Source organism: Nicotiana sylvestris, chromosome 3 (genome assembly GCF_000393655.2).
Source record: "Nicotiana sylvestris chromosome 3, ASM39365v2, whole genome shotgun sequence".
NCBI classification, from domain to species: Eukaryota; Viridiplantae; Streptophyta; class Magnoliopsida; order Solanales; family Solanaceae; genus Nicotiana; species Nicotiana sylvestris.
Genome location: NC_091059.1, coordinates 197,199,111 through 197,225,047, shown reverse-complemented (window position 1 = coordinate 197,225,047; position 25,937 = coordinate 197,199,111).

Here is a 25,937-nt window from a genome sequence, read left to right as displayed (position 1 = left end):
AGGGAGTGTCCTCGCTGTGCTACTAGCTCATCTCAGCAGAGGGGTCGCCCTCGACTTCTGCTCCAGTTACTTCACCACCCGCCCAGCCAGCTAGGGGTGGAGGTCAGGTAGCCAGGGGTCTCCATGGAGGAGGAGGTCGATCAGGGGGCGGTCAGGCCCGTTTCTATGCACTTCCTGGCAGGCCAGATGTTATTGCTTCAGATGCTGTCATTACAAGTATTGTTTCAGTCGGCCACAGAGATGCCTCTGTATTATTTGATCCTAGTTCCACCTTTTCTTATGTGTCATCATACTTTGCTCATTATTTGGGTATGCCTCGTGAGTTTCTTACTTTACTTGTTCATGTATCTACCCCAGTGGGTGATATTGTTGTTGTAGACCGTGTGTACCGATCATGTGTGGTGACTATTGGGGGTCTGGAGACCTGAGTGGATCTATTGCTATTGAGCATGGTGGATTTTAATGTCATTTTGGGCATGGATTGGATATCTTCATGCCTTGCTATTCTAGACTGTCATGCTAAGACAGTCACTTTGGCTATACCGGGTGTTTCGAGGATCGAGTGGCGTGGTGTGACTGACTATGTGCCTAGTAGGGTGATTTCTTTTCTAAAGGCCCAACATATGGTTGGGAAAGGTTGTCTATCATATTTGGCTCTTGTGAGGGATGTTGGAGCTGAGACTTCTAGCATTGATTCGGTTCCAGTTGTAAGGGAGTTTCCCGATGAGTTTCCTGCAGACCTCCCGGGCATGTCACCGGATAGGACATTGATTTTGGTATTGACCTGGTGCCGGGCACTCAGCCCATTTCCATTCCTCCATATCGTATGGCACTGGCAGAGCTGAAAGAACTAAAGGATCAGCTTCAGGAACTCCTGGATAAGGGGTTCATTCGGCCTAGTATGTCACCGTGGGGTGCACCGGTTCTATTTGTGAAAAAGAAGGATGGCACAATGAGAATGTGCATTGACTACAGGCAATTGAACAAAGTAACAGTGAAGAACAAGTATCCCCTGCCCTGTATCGATGATTTATTTGACCAGCTTCAGGGGGCAAGGGTATTCTCCAAGATTGATCTTCGTTCAGGCTATCACCAGTTGAAGATCAGGGATTCAGATATTATGAAGACTGCTTTCAGGACTAGATATGGGCACTATGAGTATCTTGTTATGTCCTTTGGGCTGACTAATGCCCCAGTCGTGTTCATGCATTTGATGAACAATGTATTTCGGCCATATCTGGATTCGTTCGTGATTGTTTTTATTGATGATATATTGGTGTACTCACGTAGCCAGGAGGAGCACACACAGTATTTGCGAGTGGTATTACAGAGAATGAGAGAGGAGAAGCTTTATGCAAAATTCTCCAAGTGTGAGTTTTGGCTCAATTCAGTGGCTTTCTTGGAACACGTGGTGTCCAGCGAGGGTATTCAGGTTGATCCAAAGAAGATAGAGGCGGTTCGGAGTTGGCCTAGACCGTCCTCAGCCACAGAGATTCATAGCTTTCTTGGGTTAGTAGGCTATTATCACCAGTTTGTTCAGGGATTTTCATCCATTTTATCGCCCTTGACCAAGTTGACGTAAAAGGGTGCTTCGTTCGTATGGTCAGACGAGTGCGAGAAGAGCTTTCAAAAGCTCAAGACAGCTTTGACCACAGCTCCGGTATTGGTGTTACCATCAGCTTCAGGTTCTTATACCGTCTATTGTGACGCTTCGAGAGTTGGGATTGGCTGTGTGTTGATGCAGGAGGGTAGAGTGATTGCATATGCTTCTCGTTAGACGAAGCCCCACGAGAAGGACTACCCTGTTCATGACTTAGAGTTGGCTGCCATAGTTCATGCTTTGAAGATTTGGAGGCACTATTTATATGGCGTATCTTGTGAGGTATTCATTGATTATCGCACTCTTCAACATTTGTTCAAGCAAAAGGATCTTAATTTGAGGCAGCGGAGGTGGCTTGAGTTGCTGAAGGATTATGATATTACCATTTTGTATCACCCCGGGAAGGCCAATGTGGTGGCCGATGCGTTGAGCCGGAAGGCGGTTAGCATGGGGAGTTTGGCGTACATTCCAGTTGGGGAGAGGCCCTTTATAGTTGATGTTCAGGCTTTGGCCAATCAGATGGTGAGATTAGACATTTCAGAGCCTAGTCGGGTGTTGGCTTGTGTGGTTTCTCGGTCTTCCTTGTATGACCGCATCAGAGAGCGCCAATATGATGATCCACATTTTCTTATCTTTAAGGACAGGGTTCGACATGATGATGCCAGGGATGTGACCATTGATGGTGAGGGCGTGTTGAGGATGCAGGTCCGGATTTGCGTGCCCAATGTGGATGGGCTTCGGAAGTTGATATTGGAGGAGGCCCACAGCTCACGGTAATCCATACATCCAGGTGCCACGAAGATGTATCAGGATTTGAGGCAGCACTACTGGTGGAGAAGGATGAAAAAAGGATATAGTAGGGTGTGGCTCGGTGTCTCAACTGTCAGCAGGTAAAGTACGAGCATCAAAGATCGGGTGGCATACTTCAGCGGATGATTATTCCAGAGTGGAAGTGGGAGAGAGTTACTATGGATTTTGTGAGTGGTCTTCCTCGGACTTTGAAGAAGTTTGATTCGATTTGGGTGATTGTGGACAGGCTGACCAAGTCCGCGCACTTCATTCCAGTATATACTACCTATTCTTCAGAGCGGTTGGCAGGGATTTATATCCGGGAGATTGTTCGGTTGCATGGTGTTCCGATTTCCATCATCTCAGATAGAGGTACTCAGTTTACTTCGCAGTTTTGGAAAGTTGTACAGAGAGAGTTGGGTACTCAGGTAGAGTTGAGCACAACATTTCATCCTCAGATGGACGGATAATCCGAGCACACCATTTAGATACTGGAGGACATGTTGTGCGCCTGTGTTATTGATTTCGGAGGTTCTTGGGAAGAGTTTCTGCCGTTTGCAGAGTTTGCCTACAACAATAGCTATCAGTCCAGCATTCAGATGGCACCATATGAGGCCTTGTATGGAAGACGGTATAGATCTCCGGTTGGTTGGTTCGAGCCTGGCGAGGCTAGGATGTTGGGAACAGACTTGGTTCAGGATGCCTTAGAGAAAGTGAAGGTGATTCAGGAAAGACTTCGTATAGCTCAGTCACGTCAGAAGAGTTATGCGGACCGGAAGGTTCGAGATGTGTCCTATATGGTTGGTGAGAAGGTCTTGCTGAAGGTTTCGCCCATGAAGGGTGTTATGAGGTTTGGGAAGAAAGGCAAGTTGAGTCTGCGGTTCATTGGGCCTTTTGAGGTACTTAGGAGGATTGGGGAGGTGGCTTATGAGCTTGCTTTGCCACCTAGCCTGTCGAGTGTGCATCCGGTATTCCATATTTCTATGCTCCGGAAGTATGTTGGGGAGCCGTTTCATGTTTTAGACTTCAGCATGGTCCAGTTGGATGATGATTTGACCTACGATGTGGAGCTAGTGGCTATTTTGGGTCGTCAGGTTCGAAGATTGAGATCAAAGGATATCGCTTCGGTGAAGGTGCAGTGGAGAGGTCGGCCCGTGGAGGAGGCTATCTAGGAGACTGAGCGGGAGATGCGAAGCAGATATCCTCACTTGTTTGAAGCTCCAGGTATGTTTCTTGACCCGCTCGAGGACGAGCATTTGTTTTAGTTGGGGAGGATGTGACGACCCGGCCCGGCGTCACATGAGTTACTGCCCGTTTCCCCCATTTTATGCTTCTTCATGTTTCGTTATCGGTATTAGGTGTGTTAGAGTTAAATCGGATTGGTTTTGATAGAAATGAGACACTTAGTCTCTTTAAGGAAGGCTTATTTTGGAAAAGTCAACCGAATGTTGACTATTGAGTTAGAGGGCTCGGATGTGATTTCCGGTGATTCGGTTAGCTTCGGGGGTTGATATGTGGCTTAGGAGTGTGATCGGAATTGATTTTGGAGGTCCGGAGTAGAATTAGGCTTGAATTGACAAAGTTAGTATTTTGGCGAATTCTGGTTGGTATGTGAGATTTTGATACGGGGGTCGGAATAGAATTCCAAGAGTTACAGTAGCTTCGCTAGGTGATTTTGGATGTGTGTGCAAAATTTCAGATCATTCGGAGGTGTTTTGGTCGGGTTTTTGATCAAATGCGTATTGCAGAAGTTTTTAAGAAATTTAGGCTTGAATCCGATGTAATTTGATGGTTTTGGTGTTGTTTGTGAGGTTTTGATGATTGGAACAAGTTTGAATGATGTTTTAGGATGGGTTGGCACTTTTGGTTGAGGTATCGGGGGCCTCGGGGTGATTTCGGATGGTCAAACGGACCAATTCTAACCTTTGGAAGTTGCAGATTTTTAGCTGAAGTGTTGCAGACATTTGTTCTCTGCGATCGCATGAGTACAATTGCGAACGCATAGAAGGATTTTTAGGGGCTGTTTGGTTGTTCAATGCGATCGCATGAAGGGGTTGCGATCGCACAGTGTTGTCTGGTAAGGCACTGCGATCACATAGGGCCTGTTGCGATCGCATAGGGTAATTTGAGACCATGGAATTTTTGGTCTATGCGATCGCAGAGATCTATGCGATCGTAGAGGTCTGGATGCGATCGTGTAAAAGAAATCTGGGCAGGACAGAAGGGTTTTTAATAGCATTTTATCCGCGAGCCTAAGTCTATTTCCTCCATTTTTGAACATCCTTGAGAGATTTTGGACGAGGATTAAAGAGGGTTTCGACTGGGATTGATTGGAGGTGAGTCTTATGGCCTAAAAACATCATTTAATTGTAGATTCAACATCTAAATTCATGAAAATTTGATTAAAAGGGGAAGGATTAGGGCTTGACTTTTGAAATAGAAATGTGGGGTTTGAGGGAGCATTTGAGCTCGGATTTTGGTAAATTTGATATGTATAGACTCGTGGCAAGATAAGAAATCCGGTGATGTGAATTTTCTGATTTTTCGAGAAGTGGGCCCGGGTCTTGGGTTTTGCCAACTTCGTGATTTTCGATATTTTTTGAGTCTTTTCGATTGGGTTGTATTCCCTTAGCCTATGGTAACGTATTACTTGTGGTTTTGACCAGATTCGACGCTCGAGGAGGTTGATTTGCAAGGCAAGGGAGGAGCGAGCTAGGATTTCGGCTTGCTTGAGGTGAGTAATGGTTATAAATGATGATCTGAGGGTTTGAAACCCCGGGTTTGCACAACGTGGTGCTATGTTGAGATGAGACACACGCTGTATGATGAGCGTGGGGTTTGTTACTACTGGGGGTTTGGACTCGGTCCATCCCATTTGATGACCCTACTGTAATTTTGACTGAGACTTAATTAATATCATTATATTATGTGCTAGTTGCCATGTTTGGGGCCTTGTGCCGATCTGTAGAACCCTTAGGGGGCATTTGTATTGGTTGACCTAATTTTTCTTGTCGAAATCATATCCTCAGTCATGTTCTTAACTGATAAACATAATATGAACCAGCTTTAGAAATTGTTAAATCCTAATGAGAGTAACGTGAGGGTTGAGAACCCCGTCTTATCTTAGTGTGCCCGAGAGGCCAAGTCTATATTGACTGAGAGGGGTCGAGAACCCCATTGTGAGGGTATTTGATATGCTATGGATCGGGCTGCATACCGCAGTAGTATATTATATGGATCGGACTGCACGCCGCAGTAGTATATTATATGGGTCAGACTGCACGTCGTAGTAGTTTAGCGCTTGGGCTGAAGGAGCCCTTCCAGAGTCTGCACACCCCCAGTGAGCGCAGTCGACTATTCTTGGTTCGGGCTGCATGCCGCAGCAGTATATATATATATATATATATATATATATATATATATATGGATCGGGCTGCACGCCGCAGTAGTATATATATTTATGCGGATCGGGCTGCACGCCGCAGCAGTATATATATATATATATATATATATATATATATATATATATATGGATCGGGCTGCGCATCGCAGTAGTATACTATGTGGATCGGGCTGCACGCCGCAGCTGTACAAATATGAATTCGATTATCGTGAGGAGTAAATGAAATGAATACTGGTTTAAAGGACTTTTAACAGACTTCTTCATTCAGTTGTTGTTTTTGATATTCTCACTGTTTTAATATAGAACTGCGTAGTGTTTTTACGAGTTTTCTTTCTGTCAGTCATTATTTATTGTTATTACTCACTGAGTTGGAGTACTCACTTTACTCCCTGCACCATGTGTGCAGATACATGTATCCTGGAGGCATAGTTTGGGCTTTCTGCTGTTGTTCAGCTTATTCTGGAGTCATCGAGGTAGTTGCATGGCGTCCGCAAGACCCGATTTCTCCCCTTATCCTCTTTATTTTCCACATTCTAGACAACTCTATGTATAGGTTGCTACACAAACTAGTAATAGAGGCTCTCGGATCGTGACACCAGATTGGTGGAATTTATAGTGATATTTTATGGATTTTTTTTCGTATTGTTTATCTATTGCTACAGAGTTTTAATCATGTTAATTTGGAATTTAATCCTATTAATTGGTAATGAATTCTACTTAAGGAATTCTGAATGACGAATTGGTCGGGCTTGCCTAGCATCGTGTTGGGCGCCATCACGACCAGGGATTGGGGTCGTGACAATACCCCACCTTGATTTATGTGCGTGGTCCGGACCTATATCCGAAAAGCTTTCTATGTGAAAATATGAGAAATAAAAATTTTAGAGTTACAAATTTGATTATGGTTGACTTGGGTCAATATTTTTAGCAAACGGACCCGGATCCGTGTTCCGACGATCCCCGGAGGTCCATTGTAAAATATGGGACTTAGGCATATGCCCGGAAATGAATTCCGAGGTCCCAAGCCTCAGAAATCAATTTTTGAAAAACATTGTTTTACTGAATTATCTAAGAAATAAACAAAAGAATTAATGTTTGAAACCATTATTATCGGGCCCGTATTTTGGTTCTGGAGCCCGGTACAAATTTGTTATAGTATTTCATGACCCAATCCCCAATCCGTTCATGATGGCGCCTCTCGTGAAGACAAGGCCAGCCAACTAAACCCAATACATCCTATTTAAAGCGGTTAAACAGTTCATAAGCAATTTAAATGTGATTAAATGATAATAATTAGCGGAAGTACAACCCGACATAGCCCAAATCGGGGTGTCACAAGTCACGAGCATCTATTAGAGTATAAATATAACTGCAAGGCCTGAAACATATAAAATAGGACTGATAAACAAAAGGAAGAGATGCGGTGCTGCGAACGCTGGCAGTCACCTCACGAAACTCCGATAACTTAGCCTCCGACCAGCTCAAAACCCGCTACCGGGCAAACAAATACCTGCATCTGCACACGAGATGCAGGGAGTAAAGTGAGTAGTCCAACTCAGTGAGTAATAAAGGTAAATAATAACTGAGCAGTAAGAAATCACGAAAAATGCATCAACATGCTGTATAGAGCAGTCTAAAACCCTTTGAATAAAAGCAGTGAAACTGTGAAATCCTTGGAAAAACATCTTAGCTCAGTTTAAACCTCTTTTAAAAATGACTTTTTCAACTGTTACGCAAATGAATGCAAACAAATAGTGCAGATAAGCACGAAAATCCTCCCCTCGGGCACAACACTCAATTAACAGATAAATGCTAGGCGATCAAATAGATATCACATGAAGTAGCACAAACAACAGATAATGGCAGACAAATGAAGTAAAGTAAACACGTAGAACAGTACCAATACCGCTGCGGTGTACAGCCCGATCTATATATCGCTGCGGCGTGCAGCCCCATCCATATATCTCGTCGACAGTGCTCACTGGAGGTGTGCAGACTCCGGGAGGGGCCCCTTACGGCCCAAGCGCAATATTAAGCCATCTCGTGGTATCAAATCTAGGCCCTCGGGCTCATATCAACATCAGTATAACACTGCTGCGGCACGCAGCCCGATCCCATAGTATCCTCACATCTGGCTTTCGGCCATACTCAGTCTAGAAATCACATAAGGCCCTCAGGCGTTAGTAAAAACAGTAGTTCTCAGCCTCAAAACATTATTTAATATATCATTTTAGTTTCTAAACCGAGTAAAAGTGGCTGAGTTGTACAACAGTGGAAAACAATACGACTGAGTTCAAGTAGTATGTCAAAACAGTGAGGAAATAGTGATAAAAATCACTGGAGGGTTCAAATAGTTGGCTCGAAGCCCAAATATGACAATCGGTCCAAATAATGATGATAACAAATAAGTTTCAATCAAATACGCGGTAAAAGCGTCAATCGAGACGGACCAAGTCACAATCCCCTATAGTAAACGACCCCACGCTCATCATCAAGCGTGTGTCTCACCTCAATATAGCACTACGATGTGCGAATCCGGGGTTTCAAACCCTCAAGATATCATTTACAATCATTACTCACCTCAAATCGGTGAAATATCTAGCTCACGATGCCTTTTCCTCTCAAATCGGCCTCCACGCGCGTCAAATCTATCCAAAATCAGAACGAATGCATCACAATATGCTGAGGGAACAAAGCCCAAGCGAAAACAATCAATAACGGGCACAAATCCTGAAATTACCAAAAACCCGAGCCCCCTGGCCCACTTCTCGAAACTCAGATATTTTTACATCAACGGGTTCCTTATCCTTCCACGAGTTTATACATATTACATCAAAATCGGAGTTCAAATGACCCCTCAAATCCTCCATTAAAGGCCTCTTAAACTCAAACCCTAATCCTCCATTTTTAGCCCTTTAAACCCATTAGTTACAGCCCTAAATTCATGAAATTCTACTATATGAATGTGTTTTAAGTCCAAAATCCTTACTTCAACGAAGTCTCTTTGATTCCTCTCTTCAAAATCATCCAAAGCCCCAAATTCCGAGTGCAAAAATGGTTAAACCCTTCAAAAATCGCGAAGGAAGACATATATACATTCTGCCCAGACATGACCGCTTTTGCGGTACCGTATATGCGATCAACACATCCGCTTCTACGGAGTTCATTAAACCGGCCTAAGCCACATCTGCGAACCACCTCCGCATCTGCGCTTCCGCAGATGCGATCCCTTTAGCCGCTTCTGCGGTCCAGCTCGCTTGACCCATTTTCGCTTCTGCGATGATACACCTGCATCTGAGGCGCCGCATCTACGGTCCACAAATCGCATATGCAGAAATACCAGAAGTAGCAAATCTAAAGGTGCAACACAAATTCCAATTTCCCTGCCAACCATCCAAAATCACCCCGAGGCCCCCGGGGCCTCAACCAAAAGCACGAACATGACCCAATACCTTATTCAAACTTGTTCTAATCATCAAAACACTTCAAACAACATCAAATCCATCAATTCACATCGAATTCAAGACTAAGTTTTCTAAAAACTTCTGAAATACCTTTTCGATCAAAAACTCAACCAAACCACGTCCGAATGACCTGAAATTTTGCACACACATCACAAATGACATAACGAAGCTATAACAACTCTCGGAATTCCATTCCGATCCTCGGATAAAAATCTCACCTATCAACCAGAAATCGCCAAAATACTAACTTTGCCAATTCAAGCCTATTTCTACTTCGGACCTCCAAAACCAATTCCGATCACACTCCTAAGTCATAAATCACCCAACAAAGCTAACCAAATCATAAAAACTCCGATCCGAGCTCATATACAAATAAGTCAACTCTTGGTCAAACCTTTCAAATTCAAAGCTTTCAACTGAGACTGTTCTTTCGAATTCATACTGATTTCCGTGAAAACCAAAATCAACGATTTACATCAGCCATAATATATCATACGGGGGAAGTCATGCTCGAGAACTGGCGATCAAAGTGCAAAATCTTGAAATGACTGGTCGGGTCGTTACATCCTCCCCCACTTAAACACATGTTCGTCCTCGAACGTACCCATAGTTGTTCTAAAAGCCAATCCGTAGCTGAATAATTTTACCATGCATATACCCGGGGGTGATCCCACGTCACCCTATCTCATATAGGTCCGATAACACATTGCAACTGAAATAGCACAATCCAATCTGGCCCATAAGCCATAGAACCACATTTCTACTTCTGAAACCATCAATACGATCAAAACCTCACACCTATACTCTGAATAGACCCGAACCAGCTGTAATAACCCATGCCTGCAACCTCGGGAGCAATCCCATAATATACCACATAACTCAAACACTCATAGCGATAACTTTTATTCACAACAGCTGCCCACAACAACTGAATACTGGTAGAAAACCTCTTATCAACTAAAGTCTCATTCCAACACTTTCATATACTGCCAACGATAAATGAAATACGCACTGAACCATAACCATTTCTGAGATCGACTATTCATGTAGACACTTCTCCTTTGGCAAATACCATAGCAAATTTCCGAGCCGAACCTCGACATTATCCTCCCAACATGCTGAAATCGAATCCGTTCGTATTCATTAATGATCCCAACGATCTCCTCTAATCCAACACATCACTCTGGTAATATGACGCCTCAATAGAGGCCTAAGCCACAACTGGCATAATACGCGCGCCAATAAGCAACGGTCCTAAAATGACTCAATGAAGAAGTTGTACCTTAAGCTCACCCGTACCACCACAACACAAGATTGAGGACCTATCTCACATCATAGAAATAGAACACCCGAATCTAACCCACAAGGTCATATCTCTACCTAGCTTTACTGCAAAAATGCGCGATTCTATCCAAACACTGTTCCACATAAAACACCTCAAGTCACTATGCTCGAAATTGACAACCACGTACAATTTGACGCCTGTAACTAAAGCAAATCACTACACCCATGGTGAAACAAGGAACACATACCACGCAGACTCGATACGACGTAACCGATACGCCATCCACCGAGCAACACCCAATTACTTTTCTCGCTCGACTTCCACTATGAATCCCAATAGAACCGCACCATATGTGCCCATAACCAACAAATCATAACGTCTCGCAACACAGAAAGGCAACTCATAGATCTCCCAGATCACTAGTAAGCTCAATAATGGTCGAATCAACCTGTCCCTCAACAATATAGCTTGGGGCCAACTAAGCCGACTCAGCTAGAACACGCATCCACATTGGCCTGCCAACGAACTCCTTATCAAAGAAGCCCGAAGGTGCTCCTTCCACTACTATAACTCCTGCCGGAGCCATACGATACGGTGCCCGGTGCCAAATCAATACCGAAATCAACAACCCTGCCCAGCGATATGCCCGGCCACAAGGAACACATCCGGAGAGTTCCTCAACACCGGAACTGAATCAGTGGTAGAATCCTCTGCACTGACATCCATCACGAAGGCTCAATTAAGAAAGGTAATCTTTCCCAGCCATTCGCTGGGTCTTTGAAATATAAACCACCCTACTAGAACATAATTTGTTGCCCCTCGCCACTCAACCTGTGGCATTTCTGGCATAGCCCATAGCGTAATAGCCCAGAATAACCCAACATTGAGACGACCAGTCTGAACTTTAACATCACATCCAACATCTAACATACCAACAAAGAAAAATCCACTCGAAACTCCAAATCCCGATAGTTGCTAAACAGTGCTGATACACACGATCCACAACCACGGCATAGCCTGAATATGAGAAATTCTGTCTCCAAATCCACACGGCCCATGAATCACCACATCCAATCCCAATTTCGCTGTCCGAATACATGCTACGCCTCAAATACCCAATCATTCCACGATAGATACTCAAAAATTTCCATGTGCCCCCAAGCAAACTCGAATATCACCAGTCAATCTAACAAGAAAGTGCCACAATACTACTGAAGTACCATCAACTTAATCACATTGTCTTTTCTGAAACACATACCCTCGTCAAATCACCCCAATTAGCACTACCTCTCCCTTAATCATCTGAAACTACTCGTGCTGCCTAAGAATTCATGACTTCCATTCAGAACTGAACCGTAACCTTCCACACGCAATTGTCAAACCTCCACAACCCACCGCATATACCATACCATCTCAGGATAACATGAGAACTTCACCTTCCTTCCGAGCCACAAACATCTACGTACTCAATTGGTCAAGAACTTTCCATTGGTCCCAATCTAGAAGTTAAAACACTATACATCCCATGCTCTGCATGCCCACAGAAAATATACATCTCCAAACCGTGGTAAACCATCAAGAACTCTCCGAGTTCCCTTTGCACAAATCAGACATGTCAGGACTGAATCCTTCTAACTCGATCAAGCAAAGCAAGCCATCAAAACCTAAGAGCCTCACCGTAAAATACCTGAAAGAACTCATTACCTCGAGCACACACAAGGAATTAATCATATCCTTATCATACCGATTCAGTCTACTATCAAACTATTCCATCTATCTAAATTTCTTCTGATTCATTTTCAACTTGATATTCTCTCTTGCTGTAGTACCACAATTCCTCAACCCAGGCTCACCACACGAGACCCAAGCACAAGACCACACTATCTAAGACCTATAAGCCGTTGAATACTCACTCGATTACTCCCAAAAACACCACATTCCAGAACACTTTACTCTGAGGAACTTCCTGCGAATCTAAATCCGTTACTTTTGCTTTCCTGATACTGATACATAGAGTCCTATATTCAATATAGAAATATCACAAGTCTTGACCATCTTCCCATGAAAACACAGTTTCTAACCCCATATAGAACTTTAAGATACCCAATTGTTACATGTAGAACCTCGAACACATTAGAACCATTCTCGAGAGTCACTCACTCTATTGAAACTACAATTAGCCTGATCAAACGAACAGAACCACCCGTGCCTCATTAGCACTCTGACACCGCAAAATGAAATCCTCATCCCAACACATCTAGGCAACTTCCTGCTCTATGCACCGAGCATTCCTTACCAACAACAACTTAATACATCCCGTGATTTTTCTTACTCTATGAATCATAAGATAACCTTTGTCAAAATTTTGTCCTCTACTCGAATCATCCTCGGTCTCAATTTCCGCAAGCCATAACTGATTCGCCCGTACGCCTCAAACTGGAGCCAATATAGTGCCTAACCGTGCAACCAACTACTCACAGCAGACTCCCCCACTTGGCTCGGTGCCATAGATCAAAATACACTCGATAACTCATAACACTTATACTCTATTGATGCCACAATACCATAGTGAGATTAAGCTCAAATCCTTTTGTAAGCTTGTGAAAACACAGATCATCTAGTATTTTAAATCTTCTGCAAATCTCGTATTCATCCCCGCAATAGTTAAGCCCACTCTCTTAAGCGACCCAAAATTTCAAATTTGAACACGCACTTTTCACTTACACATGAGATCTTCTAACATACACATAAGGATCACACCACTTCAGAACACTCCGCAGGAGATAACCCACCTGCTTCGCCTCAATCTAACATTTCTGTATACCTTCCACCGTCATACACATTACACAGTCGCTTGGTCTTGCTAAGTCTGAAATCGTACCGCAACATAAAATTTACTTCACTCTCAACTGGAAAACATGAAAAAATCCTTCATGCGCCCATAACTTAGGGCTATACTTCGAATCAAGATGGAATTCAAGCACCTAATAGTTCTTTTATCCTCCAGCCGACCTTCCTCGTTACTTCCAAATCGCATAGATACATCTCGCAGTACTAACATACTCACCACACAGTTATCTAGCCGTCACTTCCAATAATAGGGGCAATACTGAATATATAAGTACAACATACTTGTTCACACAATCAGCACCTCGGTGCTCAAGCCACAGGCAAAGATCCGACCTCAAGTTCTCCAGACTGGCCCAACATCAAACTCACAGAGATCACATCTCGCCCCTCGATCAGGGAATCACCAGCCATCAAGGCACGTCTGATACTGAGCGCTCATGCGTGCATGCGAGCGCGTAGAAGGAATTTCAAGAGTTACTTTTCAAGCTAGATCAAAGACGCACGATAAGAATTCAAGAATGTGAAGTTTTTCCTAAAGGTTCTGCAGCCTCTCGAGAACAAATACAGACGTCTCAGTACCGATCCGCGAGACTCTACTAAATCTGCTCATGACTCGTGAGACCTATGTAACCTAGGATCTGATACCAACTTGTCACGACCCAATCCCCGATCCGGTCGTGATAGCGCCTCTCGTGAAGACAAGGCCAGCCAACTAAACTCAATACATCATATTTAAAGCGGTTAAACAGTTCATAAGCAGTTTAAATGTGATTAAATGATAATAATTAGCGGAAGTACAACCCGACATGCCCAAACCAGGGTTTCACAAGTCACGAACATCTATTAGAGTATAAATACAACTGCAAGGCCTGAAACATATAAAATAGGACTGATAAACAAAAGGAAGAGATGCGATGCTGTTAACGCTGGTACTCACCTCACTAAACTCCGATAACTTAGCCTCCGACCAGCTCAAAACCCGCTACTGGGTGAACACCTGCATCTGTACACGAGGTGCAGGGAGTAAAATGAGTACTCCAACTCAGTGAGTAATAAAGGTAAATAATAACTGAGCAGTAAGAAATCACAAAAAATGCATCAACATGCTGTATAGAGCAGTCTAAAACCCTTTGAATAAAAGCAGTGAAACTATGAAATCCTTGGAAAAACATCTTAGCTCAGGTTAAACCTCTTTTAAAAATGACTTTTTCAACTGTTATGCAAATGAATGCAAACAAATAGTGCAGATAAGCACGAAAATCTGCCCCTGGGGCACAACCCTCAATTAACAGATAAATGCTAGGCGATCAGATAGATATCACATGAAGTAGCACAAACAACAGATAATGGCAGACAGATGAAGTAAAGTAAACACGTAGAACAGTACCAACACCACTGTGGCGTGCAGCCCGATCCATATATCGCTGCGGCGTGCAGCCCGATCCATATATCTCGTCGACGGCGCTCACTAGGGGTGTGCAGACTCTAGGTGGGTCCCCTTACGGCCCAAGCGCAATATCAAGCAATCTTGTGGCATCAAATCTAGGCCATCGACCTCATATCAATATCGGTATAACACTGTTGCGACACGCAGCCCGATCCCATAGTATCCTCACATCTGGCCCTCGGCCATACTCAGTTCAGAAATCACATAAGCCCCTCAGGCGTTAGTAAAAATAGTAGTTCTCATCCTTAAAACATCATTTAATATATCATTTTAGTTTCAAAATCGAGTAAAAGTGGCTGAGTTGTACAACAGTGGAAAACAATACGACTGAGTTCAATTAGTAGGTCAAGACAGTGAGGAAATAGTGATAAAAATCCTCGGAGGATTCAAATAGTTGACAAGAAGCCAAAATATGGCAATCAGTCCAAATAATGATGATAACAAATAAGTTTCAATCAAATACGCGATAAAAGCGTCAATCGGGACAGACCAAGTCACAATCCCCTACAGTAAACGACCCCACACTCATCATCAAGCGTGTGTCTCACCTTAATATAGCACTACGATGTGCAAATTCGGGGTTTGAAACCCTCAGGATATCATTTACAATCATTACTCACCTAGAACCGGTGACAACTCTAGCTCACGACACCTTTGCCCCTCAAATCGGCCTCCACACACGTCGAATCTATCCAAAATCAGAACGAATGCATCACATTATGCTAAGGGAATAAAGCCCAAGCGAAAACAATCAATAACGGGCACAAATCCCGAAATTACCAAAAACCCGAGCCCCGATCCCACTTCTCGAAACTCAGAAATTTTTACATCAACGAGTTCCTATCCTTCCACGAGTTTATACATATCAACAACATCAACATCGGAGTTCAAATGACCCCTCAAATCCTCCATTAAAGGCCTCTTAAACTCAAGCCCTAATCCTCCATTTTTAGCCCTTTAAACCCATTAGTTGCAGCCCTAAATTCATGAAATTCTACTATATGAATGTGTTTTAATTCCAAAATCCTTACCTCAATGAAGTCTCTTTGATTCCTCTCTTCAAAATTGCCCAAAGCCCCAAATTCCGAGTGCAAAAATGGTTAAACCCTTCAAAAATCGCGAAGGAAGACATATATACATTCTGCCCAGACATGACCGCATCTGTGGTCCAAAATCTGCTTTTGCGGTACCGCATATGCGGCCAACACATCCGCTTCTGCGGAGTTCATTAAACAGGCCTAAGCCGCATCCGTGAACCACTTCCGCAGATGCGATCCCTTTAGCCGCTTCTGCGGTCCAGCTCGCCTGACCCATTTTTGCTTCTGCGATGATACACCCGCATTTGCAGCGCCGCATCTGAGGTCCACAAACCGCAGATGCGGATATACCAGAAGCAGCAAATCAAAAGCTGCAACACAAATTCCAATTTCCCCGCCAACCATCCGAAATCACCCTGAGGCCCCCGGGGCCTCAACCAAAAGCACGAATATGACCCAATACCTTATTCAAACTTGTTCTAATCATCAAAACACTTCAAACAACATCAAATCCATCAATTCACATCGAATTCAAGTCTAAGTTTCCTAAAAACTTCTGAAATACGCTTTGATTCAAAAACCCAACCAAACCACGTCCGAATGACCTGAAATTTTGCATACACATCACAAATGACATAACGAAGCTACAACAACTCTCGGAATTCCATTCCGACCCTCAGATCAAAATCTCACCTATCAACCAGAAATCGCCAAAATACTAACTTCGCCAATTCAAGCCTATTTCTACTCCGGACATCCAAAACCAATTCCGATCACACTCATAAGTCATAAATCACCCAACAAAGCTAACCAAATCATAAAAATTCTGATCCGAGCTCATATACAAATAAGTCAACTCTTGGTCAAACCTTTCAAATTCAAAGCTTTCAACTGAGACTGTTCTTTCGAATTCACACCGATTTCCGTGAAAACCAAAATCAACGATTACATCAGTCATAATACATCATACGGGGCAAGTCATGCCCGAGAACTGGCGATCAAAGTGCAAAATCTCGAAACGACCGGTCGGGTCATTACATAGTATTTGAATGATAACTGTGAAATTTGGTGAAAATGGAGTTTATTTGACGTAAGTTGGACTTCCGGTTGAAGAGTTATGAACTTTGAGAGTTCTTGATGAAAATGTTGAGTTTTGAGGTTTAATTCATGATTTTACATGATGTGATCTCAGAGTAAGTCCATATGATATTTTTGAGTTAGAATGCACACTTGGTTTGGAGTTCCGAGGGCTCGGGTGAATTTCGGGTAGGTTTCGGGATGTCTTAGGCTTAAAAATATAGTTGTTGCAGGTTCAGAGAAGTGGAAGGCCTTTGAACAGACCAGTGCGGTCCGTACAAAAAGGAATGCTGCCGCGGAGGGGCTTGTATGGCCGCACTGGATTTTTTGCGGACCGCGGTGAGGGCTGTGCAGCCGCACTAGATTCTGTGCAGTCTGCGGTGAAGAACATTTCACTGGTCCGACTTTGGAAGCTTATATCATTTGATCTACAAGGAATTTTGAGATGATTCAAAAACTAAAGTTATAGCCCTTCGTGTCTAGTTTCCAGAAAGGTAAAGAAATCACACTTTGGACATCTGTAGAGAAAGTTATGGCCAAAATACTAAAGCATATCACTGCAGTCCACAGGAAGGGTTGTGCTGCCGCAGTCGATTTTGTGCAGTCCGCATAGGAGGTCTGATAGGGATATATTTAGGCGAGATTTTCAGTTATTTTTCCTTTTTCAAAACCCCAAAAACATAAGAGACGATTTTTCAAACAACCTTTCTTCTCCAAAACGTTGGTAAGTGATTTCTAACTCATTTTCTTTACTCCTTAACATTTTTTAACATGATTTCAACTCAAAATCAATGATTTTCATGGGGGAAATTGGGTGTTTTGGGTAGAACCTAGGTTTTTCAAATATTGGGGATTTGAACCTCGATTTGAGGTCAGATTTAAAAACAAATTATATATTTGAGTTCGTGGGGGAATGGGTAATCGGGTTTTGATTCGAACCTCGGGTTTTGACCATGTGGGCCCAGGAGTGATTCCGACTTTTTGGGTAAAACTTTAGAAAACTCATTTTCATGCATTCAAATTGATTCATTTAGTGTTTATTGATGTAATGAAGTAACTTGTGACTAGATACGAGCGAATTGGTGATGGAATCAAGGGGTAAAGCTATAATTGAATCGTGAATTGTGTTTGTGGCATCGAGGTAAGTGTTTGGTCTAACCTTAGCTTGAGGGATTAGGAGTCGAGTCCTATTTGCTATATGGTAATTGTTGAGTACGACGTATAGGCATGGTGACGAGTTTCTATATGTTGGTGTCTAGCATGTCCGTGAGTCTTATATTTTGATTTTCATGACTTCGTTGTATTTTTCATGCCTTAATAATGGTTTCTACTTGTTGTGTAAAGTTTGTGGAAGGAATTGTGACCTATGAACATTGAGGAGCGTTGGCTCAAGTTGTATAATGAATTGTGAAAGTATAAGTGATAATTGAACCTCTAGAGCATTGGCTCGAGTTGTGAAGAGAATTGTGAAGTAAAAGTGAGAAAGAGAAGAGATCATTATGTTGTCGCCCTTGCCGGGCTATTGTTGATTTATTCGTTATCTCCCTTGTCGGGATGTTGAGGTTATTGATGATGTTCCTTTATCGGGATTTATTTGTTGAATTGTTGTTCCTTTGCCGAGATCTTTATTGCAATTTCATTTATTCCCTTGCCCTATTGTTTGTGATTGTTGTTTGGGTGAGGAAGAGAGTTAAAGCATGAAGGGTGATGTCGTGCATTGTTTGTTTTTGTGAGGAAGGAGTGTAAAGCACGAAGGGTGATGTCGTGCCACATGATGTACTATTCCGTGCTGATTTTATTGATTATATGGTGAGGAAATTGAGTAAAAGCATGAAAGGTGATGCTTTGCACCTTTTTATTATATGATTGCTTTGGTGAGGACGAGAGTAAAAGCACGAAGGGTGATGTCATGCACTTGTTGATTTCTGATTCTTTGTTGATATCCGAGTTGTATTATTTCTTTTATTACTTGATGTTTTTTTCTATTAGGAATTGTTATCTCCCCCACAGCGTGCTCCCCCTCCCATATTGATTGGTTATTTATGTATTTCTTTCCGATATATATGTATTTGAACTGCACAGGTTATTTGGTAGTCTGGTCCTAGTCTTGTTACTACTTCGTCGAGGTTAGGCTATACACTTACCAGCACATGGGGTTGGTTATGCTGGTACTACACTCTGCACTATGTGCAGATCTCGGAGCAGCTTTTGGACCGTAGTGCGGAGGCTACCTTCAGTCCATGCGGAGATCCAAGGTAGACCTACAGGCGTCCGCAGGCCCTGGCGTCTTCCTCTATCCCTATTTCCTATTTCATTTTCCTTTTATTCAGAAACAGTATACTGTTATTTCTTCAGACTTTGAATGTAGCAATCTTAGACAGTCTGTGACACTATGACACCAGGTTTTGGGTACTTTAGGTTTTAAGAGTTATAATAGATGCAGATTTCAGATATTTAGTTGTTATCTTCCGCTTGATTATTTAAAGTTCTGTTGTTTTCATGTTATCAACTTATATTTGTTTTAAAGAAATAATTGGTTAATGAAGTAATTAGATTAAGGGTTTGGCTTGCCTAGCTCACATTAGTAGGCGCCATCACGACTCTCTAGGGTGGGAAATCCGGGTCGTGACATAAACCATTCCCATAATCAAGATAAATTACATCTAATCTTGTGCTACAATCATTCCTTATAGGTTGTCCAATTCCATCATTAGATTGTGACCTCAAACTTTATACTTATAAGAACCGATGATTTAATCTTTTGTGTATAAGCTAAACTCTATACACTAAATCATCTACTATATAAGCAAAGGATACAGACTAATATACGATCTACTTAAAACTTTATTAAAATCGAATAAACAATTATTCCATAATAAATACTATATCTAAACCAAACCCATGGTTAATAGTATATATCCCAACAATCTCCCACTTAGACTCATAACCATGCATCTACAACTTTTTTCAGGCATTCTTTTACATGACTATTAAAAGTATTCACCAAATAAGGTTTTGTTAAAGAACCTTGCCAAGTTATATTTGATGCAATATTTTTCCAGTAGTACTTTGTCGTAACTATCTAGTTCGGTATTAAACTCTTCAGGGATCCTGTTGCCGAAACTATCCCAAGAGTGTGCACCGAACTATGATTTTCTTTAGCATTCTCCCACTATGACGAAGTACTACTAATATTACCTTCATTACCTTACGACATTGAAATATTAGTGACTTCTACCATAATGTTCATTATTCAAACATCACTCCCACTCGATAAAGGCATATCATGTCTATTAACGTTCTCCCGCTACTTAAATGCAATGGAACGTCAATTCTGACGTGTGTGTTTTGATGTTCTTGAGCATCTAGTTATTTCTTTGCCCAGTTCCTGTAAAAAATAGTTTACTTCTAGGAACATATTTTATTAGACAATCCTTATCTAGAAAAATGCATTTGTTTTAACAATTGCCTTATTTTCTTTAGGACAATAAAATAAAACTCCATTTGCTTTTTTGGATATTCAATAAACATGCACCTATCCATTCTTAGTTCCAACTTACATACCCGCTTTCCCTTTTAGTACATATGTGAGACAATCCTATATCTGAACATGCCACTGACTGGGCTTACATTCAGTCCACTGTTCTATAGATGTCCCAGGTACTAACTTAGAAGGAACTAAATTCAGAATATTATTTGCAGTTTTCAAGAAATATTCCAAAAACAAATAAGGCAAATCTGAATAACACGTTGTTAATATATCCATGTCCAAAAGAGACTTATTTCTTCTTTTTACTACACCACTCTATTATGACGTTTATGGTGTAGTCAATTGAGATGTAATCCTTTATTCTGATAAGTAACAAAAGAACTCTTTAGAGAGGTGCTTGCCACTACAATCAAATTACAAGAACTTAATATATTTCCTTGGTGCTTCTCCATTTCAAGTCTTAAAATCTTGAATTACTTAATTCATTAAGACTTACGGTGCATCAAATAAATATATTAATATTTTGAGTAATCATTTATGAACGTCACAAAAATACTCAAAACTATCTCTTACCAGTATGTTCATTTAACCATACAAATCAGAAGGGACTCATTCTAACTTATCACTAGCTTTATTTCCTTTTGAAGGGAAACAACCTTTAGTCAAATTTCCTTCCAAACAGGATCTACAAGTTGATAGTGCATCTACTTTCAATGAACCTTAAGGTCCATCCTTGACCAACTTGAAATCCTATCCAGATTAATATGACTTAGACAAAGGTGCATAGATAAGTTTTACTCAATTTTGAAGAACATATTCTCTTATGAGGTAGACTAGTATTATTCTGTTCAGGAGAGACATTAATATACAATAACAAGGTCATGCATTCATGTACCACAGGAGATAAAATATTTATCAAGCTCAATAACTCAAGAGTTATTCGAAATATAAAACAAATATCCATCTCTTATTTTGCCCAAACACCGAAATTAAATTCCATCTAACAAAAAGTACATATATTGCATCCTTTAAATTAATGTCTTATCACTAAAAGAAAATTTTAACAAGTAATACGATAAATTGCATAAAGTCATCGTAGAGTTGAGATGAAAACATTAAATAGATCATAATAAGTCAAAACACTGAATATTAAAATTCAGACTGCATTCAATATTTATATACATACATGCATCTCGAATAATAAATTTTGATGGAAAAAGAATCATTCATGCAAAGTATATTATATAATTCAAGAATTATACAATCCAAAAATAAATAGAACCAACTCAGATAGAGAGTATACTATTATTTTCAGTCAATTATATTGTCACGATCTGGAATTCCCACTCTCAGGAGTCGTGATGGCTCCTACTAATGTGAGTTAGGCAAGTCAATCCTTAACAGCTTACTTCATTAACAAATCACTTCTTTTAACAATTATCAATGATAGCATGAAAACAACGGAATTTAATGAATATACAGAAGACTTAAATTAAAGAAATTTAACAATAATACGGAAATCAACATATGTCTCTACCCAAGAAATGGTGTCACATTACTCACGAACTTCTAAGAGTACTAAATACAACCGTTTGAAAGAAAAATATAAATTGTTTGTCTCGAATACATGAGATAACAGACTAAAAAAAAGATAGAGGAGACGCCGGGCCTGCATACGCTTGCAAGGCTACCTCGGTGTCTCACTGGACTGAAAGCTGGCTCCTGCGCTACTGCTGTTGTCCAAGACCTAGAGCTGCACAAAAGAGCACAGAGTGTAGTATCAGCACAACCGACCCCATGTGCTGGTAAGTGTCTGGCTTAACCCAGGCGAGGTAGTGATGAGGCTAGGAGTGATTCCAGATAAACCTGTACAGTTACATACTATATGGCAGAAAAGTAAACAGGTAATAAGCAATCAAAGCTGGGAAAGGGGAAACATACTCCGGGGATAGCAGATAAAACAGAATATCAAAGAATAGTAAGGAAACTACAGCTTAGCTTCTAACACGGATAAAGAGAAATAAGGCAACTTTCACTTTCAGTTTCATCTTATTGCAGGCATGAAACCCGATCCCATTTCTCATATCTTGTGGTAGGCGTACCACCCGCTCCCATTTTAGTATATCTTCTGGTAGGCATACCACCCACTCCCATTTCATCATATCTCGTGGTAGGCGTACCACCCGCTCCCATTTCATTATATCTCGTGGTAGGAGTACCACCCGCTCCAATTTCATTATATCTCGTGGTAGGCGTACCACCCGCTCCCATTTCATTATATCTCGTGGTAGGTGTACCACCCACTCCCATTTCATTATATCTCATGGTAGGCGTACCACCCGCTCCCATTTCATTATATCTTATGGTAGGCGTACCACCTGCTCCCTTTTACATTTCATCACACAATCACAAGAAATCCCGGCAAGGGAACATAAATAATATAATAAGTTCCCAGCAAGCGAACACAACAATATTATAATTTTTCTGGCAAGGGAACAACAATATTGAATTAGTCATCCCGGCAAGGGAGAATCAGCTATAAAAATCTCAATTCAACTTGTACTCAGTTCAATTATTGAAAATGCTCAGTCATCGAAGATCATTAAGTAAATCACCCAAGTGTCATATAAGAACACAAAAACTTTCAATTTAAGACTCACGATCATGCTTGACACCAATGTATAGATACTCGTCACCATGCCTATACGTCGTACTCAACAAGAAGAAAGTAGCAAGTATGACTCAACTCCTAATCCCTCAAGCTAGGGTTAGACCAAACACTTACCTCGATGCCTTGATCACCACTCAAGTCTCAACTATAGCTTTACCCCTTGATTCCACCACCAATCCGCTCGAATCTAGTCACAAGTTACTTAATTACATCAATAAGTGCTAATGAATCAACCCCAATGCATGAAAATGAGTTTTCTAAAGTTTTACCCAAAAGTCAGAACATCTAATGCAAGCGGCCTCTCACCGACCGGAATATAAGCAAGACTGCCCATGCTGGCTGACTTTCTACTCAGAGCATCGGCCACCACGTTGGCCTTTCCCGGGTGATATAAGATAGTGATGTCATAATCTTTCAACAACTCCAACCACCTCCTCTGCCTCAAATTCAACTTCTTTTGCTTGAACAAATACTGAAGACTCTTATGATCCGTGAACACCTCACACGCCACACCATACAGATAATGCCTCCAAATTTTCAATGCATGAACAATGGCTGCCAACTCTAAATCATGGACCGGATAGTTCTTCTGATGAATCTTTAACTGCCTCGAAGCATAGGCAATGACCTTTCCATCCTGCATCAACACTGCACCAAGCCCAATACGAGAAGCATCGCAATAAACTGTGTAAGGCCCTGAACCTGAGGGCAAAACCAACAGCGGTGCGGTAGTCATAGTTGTCTTGAACTTCTGAAAGCTCGCCTTACACTCGTCCGACCATCTGAACTGGGCACCCTTCTGGGTCAACCTAGTCATCGGGGCTGCAATAGATGAGAACCCCTCCACAAAACGATGATAGTAGCCTGCCAATCCCAAGAAACTCTAAATCTCTGTAGCTGATGTTGGTCTAGGCCAGTTCCTGACTGCCTCAATCTTCTTCGGATCAACTTGAATACCCTCTGCTGATACAACATGACCCAGAAATGCAACTGAACTCAGCCAGAACTCACACTACGAGAACTTAGCATATAACTGACTATCCTTCAGAGTCTGAAGAACCACTCTGAGATGCTGCTCGTGCTCCTCCTGGCTGTGGGAATATATCAAAATATCATCAATGAAGACTATCACGAATTAGTCCAAATAAGGCCTGAACACTCGGTTCATCAAATCCATAAAAGCCGTTGGGGCATTTGTCAACCCAAATGACATGACCAAGAACTCAAAATGCCCATACCGAGTGTGGAAAGCTGTCTTTGGGACATCGGATGCCCTAATCCTCAACTGATGGTAGCTAGATCTCAAGTCGATCTTTGAAAATACCTTGTCACCCTGAAGCTGATCGAACAAATCATCGATCCTTGGCAGTGGATACTTATTCTTGATGGTGACCTTCTTCAACTACCAGTAATCAATGCACATTCTCATTGAACCATCCTTTTTCTTAACAAACAATATTGGCGCACCCTAAGGCAAAACACTAGGTCTAATGAAACAATTCTCAAGCAAGTCCTGCAACTGCTCCTTCAACTCTTTCAACTCAGACGGGGTCATGCGATATGGCGGAATAGAAATGGGCTGAGTGCCCGGAGTCAAATCAATGCAAAAGTCAATATCCCTGTCGGGCGGCATACCCGGCAGGTCTGAAGGGAATACCTCAGGAAACTCACGAACCATGGGCACAAAATCAATAGAGGAAACCTCCGCACTAGAATCACGAACATAAGCTAAATAGGCCAAGCACCCCTTCTCGACCATACGTCGAGCCTTCACATAAGAAATGACGCTACGGGTAGAATGATCAGGAGTCCCTCTCTACTCTAAATGAGGCATACCCGGTAAAACTAAGTTCACAGTCTTGGCATGACAGTCTAAGATAGCGTGGTAAGGTGATAGCCAGTCCATCCCCAATATGACATCGAAATCGATCATGTCTAGAAGCAACAAATCCACACGAGTCTCAAGACCCCCAATCACAACTACACAAGAGCGATGGACTCGATCTACCATAATAGAATCACCCACCGGTGTAGACACATAAACAAGAATACTCAACGAATCACTAGGCATAACCAGATACGGTGAAAAATAAGAAGACATATATGAGTATGTAGACGCTGGATCAAATAACACTGAAGCATCTCTATCACAAACCAGAACCGTACATGTAATAACTGCATCTGAAGCCTCAGCCTCGGGCCTGGCTGGAAGAGCATAACATCGGGGCTGGGCCCCACCACCCTGAACTACCTCTTTGGGACGGCCTGCAACTGGCTGGCCTCCATCTCTGGCGGCCAGAGCTCCACCTTTAGGACCTCCACCTCTAGCACCTCTACCCCCACCTCTAGCTGGTTGGGTAGGCTGTGGAACATTTGGTGCCTGAACCATAGCACGGGAACCCTGATACGGAGAACTGTTCGAAGCCCGAGGACAGTACCTAGCAATGTGCCTCGTGTCACCACAAGTAAAACAAGCCTTCGGCTGCTGGGGATGACGAACCTGAAAACTCTGAAGTGGCGGTACACTAATAGGTGCTGGTGGTGCACTGAAGGACTGTTGATCAGAAAACTAAATCGGAGGACCACGGCTACATAAAGCACTGTGAAAAGCCTGAAGAGCTGACTGAAAGGGCCTAGGAGGATGGCCTCTACCATATGAATCTCTACCTCTAGATGAGGTACCACTAAATCTGCCTGAATGACGGGGCCTCTTATCCGACCCCTGACCACCTTCCTTCAACAGAACCATCTCAACTCTGCGGGCCACATTGGCCGCCTCCTAAAAAGTGATCTCACTCCCAGCCTCTTTGGCCATATAAAGACG